The following is a 5,765-nucleotide window of genomic DNA, read 5'->3' on the forward strand; positions in this document are numbered from 1 at the left end:
TCATGGTTGAATGGGTGTTCGAATTTTGTGACTTTTATCGGATTCGAGATGTAGGCTCGGGGGCCTACTTTTGAGTTGACTTTTTATTTTTGATTAAGAGCTTAATATTTTCTTATGAAATTAATTTCTTTAGCTCGTGTTGATTGTATCAAACTTTTTGTGGCTAGATTCAAGGCATTTGGAGGCCGTTTTGCAAGGCAAGTGCTTGTCGGAGTAGGGATTTGCACAGCTTGAGGTAAGTAACACGTCTAAACTTGGTTCTAAAGGTAAAAAACCCCGAATTTTGTGTTATGTGATTGGTGTTGAGGTGACGCATGTGCTAGGTGACATGCATGTGGGTGTGCACCGTAAGAATTTTGGCTTGGTCGATCCCAAGGAACTGAATAGTTGTTAAAGCTTGCCGTTACCCATATTTTCACCATTTGTTAGAGCTATTAAGGTGTCAGTCATATTAGAAATCCTACTTAGGCTATGTGTTGGTACTATTAAGACCCATAGTAGTCGTTCCTTGCTGTTGAATTAATTGCTTAATATGTTAATTTGTACTCAGTCACAGTTGTTATTTGCATAATATGTCTTAGTCTCTATTGTCCTTATCTGATACATTATATCATCATTATTTGGGCTAATTATCATGATTTTGGTGGGCTCGAGAGACTGGAGAGATTATTGACTGAGTAAGGCTGAGGGTCTATTGTGAGGGGTATTTATGGGATCGGGTTGCACACCGCAACATTTTTTATTGATTCATGCCAGGACTTGGCTTATTATAGCGCTTGGGCTGGATCGGCCCCTCCGGAGTCTACACATCCACAGTGGGTGCAATGCTAGCAGTTATTTATATTTGGTCTGGATCTTCCCTCGTTTATATGCATTTGGGCTGGATCTGCCCTAGTTTATTTGCATTCGGGTTGGATCTGCCCTGTTATGTGTTAAGTTTTGTTGTAAAATATGAAAGCATGTCTAAATTCTTGTTGAAAGCATGTCTAATTCTTGTTGAAAGCATATCTAAATTTTTGTACCTTCACTTGTAGACTATGAATTTCTGAGATATCACTGTCATATTTTCTATAACTTTTCGTACGGTAAAATGTTGAAAGTGGACTGTAATAATTGGACTTGTCAATACTTTCAGTCCAGAGATTAGATTTGTTACTTATTGAGTTGGTTGTACTCATGCTACACCCTACACCTCGTGTTCAGATCCAGGTGCTTCTGGTCACGGCGGTTGTTGATTTGCAGAGTCCAGACCTTCGCAGATCATCGAGGTAGCTGTTTGGTGTCCGCAGACCTTGACTCTCCTCCCTTATCTTTCAGTTTGTTACTCAGTTTTACTTTCTAGATAGTGTACTAGACTATACCTTTACGTAGATGCTCATGTACTCAGTGATACCCCGGTTTTGGGAAGGATTTATGTTTTGAGTTATGATTTCCTATTCTGTTTTTAAAAGATTTTCCTTTAATTAAACTGTTTTAGTATCTTTCAAAGATTTAAAGTGTTGGAATTGTGTCACGACCCAATTTCTCCCCGTAGGATATCGTGATGGAATCTAGTCTCTAAGACTAGGTAAGCCTAATACTTATTGAATTATTAGAAGAATTTAACTATTAACTATTAAATATGAAATAGAAACCTTTAACAACAACATACAATTTCCCAAAACCGGTAGTACAAGTCATAAGATTTACTGAGTTTGCTAGAGAACCTACAAATACAACTGTTTCGAAATATAGATAAAATAGTGCAAGTACAGTATCAGAAGATGACTCCGAGGCCTGCGAACGCGGCAACAGGTTTACCTTGAGTCTCCAAATCAAGATCCATACAGCTAGCTAGCGATCGACCAACTGCAAATACCTGGATCTACACAAAAATATGCAGAAGCGTAGTATGAGTACACCACAACGGTACCCAATAAGTATCAATATTAACCTCAGTGGAGTAGTGACGAGGGACAGTCAAGATACCTACTGGACTAATTAACCTGGACATGTATAGGTGTAGAACTAGCAGAGTACGATATCTCTACAAAGCTAGGCATAATGACAATAATAATACGGTGATTGCAATAGGAAATAGAAGCAACAACTAGCAGTGAGACACAATAAGTAATAACACTGTAGAGTAAGCTGAATACAATTTAAATTCGTGAAATCAAATAAAGGAAAAACCAATAACAACTTAATAAGAACAACCGATTTCACACCAGATCTGTTCAAGCATTTTCACGAGGTACCGAACCTCATAATCACAGCTCACGGGTCCCAATTCTTGAACCCTAATCACTTGGCATCTTGTGACCATCAATTCATAACCGTACGGACGACTCACGTGCCGAGAGAACAACTCTCACACAGAAGGCATGTAGACAATAATACATATAATGGTCCATAATGTCAGGATTCATCTTCCTAACTGATATGGGTGATTAATCTATGTGTATGATTGTGCAAGTGTTCTACCACAATCCAAATCAACAAACAAGAGTAAAGACAATGAATGGAACATAAGAAATGATCGCCCCGAAATATACATTGTAATCAAGACAATAATGAAGTGGGCGTTACGACAAGCACAACAAGATTAGCTACATAGAACTGAGCAAATAGAGCAACACGTAGGAAAACAATTAATAATATGCTACAAAAAACAACAACCAAAGACAAGTGCACAGAAATGGGGAAATGACAATAGAGCCCTCCTGAGGTACCGCCTCGTAGTCACAAATAGTAAAATGAATCACAACGGCACGGTAGAAACCTCGCGCAAACAATAACCACTGCACGGCAGAGACCTAATGCAACAATAACCACCGCACGATAGAAACCTCGTACCACAATAACAACCGCATGACAAAAACCCCGTGCCACAATAATAACTGCACGATAGAAACCCCGTGCCATATTAACAACCGCATGTCAGAAATGTAACGACCCGACCTGTCGTTTTAAGCATTTCCATCCCGTTCAGATATTTGAAGTCTTGAGTAGTGTCTTTTTGTGTATTATGACTTATGAGAGTGGTCAAGTTTTGTTTTCAGATGATTCAAAATTAATTGAAAGAACAATCCATGTTTTGGAAGCTTAAGTTGAATAAATGGACCAGAAAGTGAAATATGTGTAAATGATCCCGAAATGGATTTTTGATGATTCTAATAGCTCCGTATGGTAATTTCGGGCTTAGGAGTGTGTCCGGATATTTATTACGAGGTCCGTAGCTAAAATAGGCTCGAAATGGCAAAAATAAGAAATTTAAGTTTGGAAGTTTGACGGGGGGTTGACTTTTTGATATCAGAGTCAGAATCCAGTTCTAAAAATTCTCATAGCTTCGTTATGTCATTTATGACTTGTTTGCAAAATTTGAAGTCAATCGGACTTGATTTGATAGGTTTTTGCATCGAATATAGAAGTTGGACATTCCTAGTTTCACTAGGCTTGAATTGGGGTGTGATTCACGGTTTTAGCGCTATTTGATATGATTTGAGGTGTCGACTAAGTTCGTATTATGTTTTAGGACTAGTTGATGTATTTTGTTGAGGTACCGAGGGCCTCGGGTGGATTTCGGAAGGTTAACGGATTGATTCAGACTGAAGAAAAGTTGCTAAAATTCTTTTGGACAGCTGCTGCATTTTTTTTACAGCAGCATGAACAGTACCGTGAACAGTACCACTTGAACAGTACGAGTGAACAGTAGCCCCGAAAATTCTGGCCAGTTAAAGGGCGAGCAGTCCATTTTGTTTTTCATTTTTTTGAGTTTCAAGCTCGGATTTTGGGCAATTTTGAGCGAGAAATCACGGGAAATCTTGAGGTAAGTCCCTTGTGATCATTGTTAGTCAATATTATTGAATTATCATTGAATATCCTGGCTCGATTACATGTTTTTGAGGTGTAAATCGGGAATTTGGGCCTAGGGATTTAAAAATAAGATTTGATGATTTGGAGGCCGAATTGTTGTCGGATTTTGGTAAAATTTGTATGGTTGGACTCGTTGTTGGATGGGAGTTTATATTCCATGATTTTTGTCAAGTTTCGAGATGTGGGCCCATGGGTGAATTTTGAGTGCAATTTCGGATTTTTAATGGAAAATGTAGAATTTCATGTAGAATTGATTCCTATATTTTGTATTGACTGAATTGAATTATTGTGGCTAGATTCGAGATATTTGGAGATTTATTTGAGAGGCAAAGGCATTGTGGAGTAGGATTTTGCTCAGATTGAGGTAAGTAACGGTTATAAATTTGGTCTTGATGGTATGAAACCCCAGACATTGTGTCGTATGACTATTTTAGAGGTGACGCACATGCTAGGTGACGGGGGTGTGGGCGTGCACCATAGGGATTGTGACTTGGTCCATCCCGCGAGACTGTGGAATCAATTGGCCTACTGTTTAATACATGTTCCCTCTGTTTACATAGAAATTGACTGTACTTCATGTTAGAAATCATGTTTAGGCCTTATGTGATCACTGTTGAGACCTGAGAGGTCGTGTACTTGCTGAATTAGCTGCTAAATTACTGTTTGTACTCAATCATAGCTTTTCTTGCTTATTATGCCTTTGTCTCTTATTGTTTATTGTTGATACATGATATTACTTCTGTTTGGGCTGTTTATATGATTTCTGAGAGTCCGAGAGACTGGAGAGATTGATGACTGAGTAAGGCTGAGGGCCTAGTTGTGAGATATTGATACTATAACACGTGAGTTGTCCGTGCAGCATGTGAGTTGCCCGTGCAGATCCAGATATTGATACTATAGCACGTGAGATGTCCGTGCAACATGTGAGTTGTCCGTGCGGATTCAGATATTGATAATACTATAGCACGTGAGTTGTCTGTGCAACACGTGAGTTGTCCATGCAGATCCAGATATTGATTTTATAGCACGTGAGTTGTCCGTGCGAATCCAGATATTTTATTATAGCATGTGAGTTGTCCGTGCAACACGTGAGTTGTCCGTGCGGATCCAGATATTTTATTATAGCACGTGAATTATAGTACGTGAGTTGTCCATGCAGCACGTGAGTTGTCCATATGGATCCAGATATTATATTATAGCACGTGAGTTGTCCATGCAATTTATAGCGCTTGGGCTGAAGGAGCCCCTCCAGAGTTTGCAAGCACAGGTACCTAATGAGTATGATTATTGAAGGCTGAGAGCCGAGTGACTGAGCTGTTGAGATGATGAGCTGAGTGAATGTTGCCTTGGGAGGCCATATTTGATTTCAATTAATTATTGACTTAGTTGCTATTTGTCCTTGTTGTACAGATTTCTGAAGGATCTGATATCTGGTTTATTGAGTACGCACTGATGTGTCTTAAATTGTTAAATTTGAGAGCATGACTATTCTTATTTGGAAGTTACTGAGATGACTGTATTTGTATAGCTCGTCACTACTTCTCAGTTCCTTATTTATTTCTGTTACTTACTGAGTTGGTGTACTCATGTTACCCCTGTACCTCGTGTACAGATCCATACACTTCTGGTCACGGCAGTTGTTGATTGAAGAGTCAGGCCTAGGAGACTATCGAGGTAGCTGCATGGTGCCCGTTGACCTTGACTCTCCTTTTCCTTTCATTTTGTACTGTTCTATATATTTCCAGACACTATTTTATCAGTCAGATGTTGTTGTAATTTAGATGCTCATGTACTAAGTGACACAGGGTTTTGGGGATGGATTGTATAGAATTTTTGGAGTTATATTCTATTTTTAAAAAGGATTTCTTTAATATTAACTGCTTCCGCCCTCATTTAAAAGTTCTAGTGTA

Source organism: Nicotiana sylvestris, chromosome 3 (genome assembly GCF_000393655.2).
Source record: "Nicotiana sylvestris chromosome 3, ASM39365v2, whole genome shotgun sequence".
Taxonomy (NCBI): domain Eukaryota; kingdom Viridiplantae; phylum Streptophyta; class Magnoliopsida; order Solanales; family Solanaceae; genus Nicotiana; species Nicotiana sylvestris.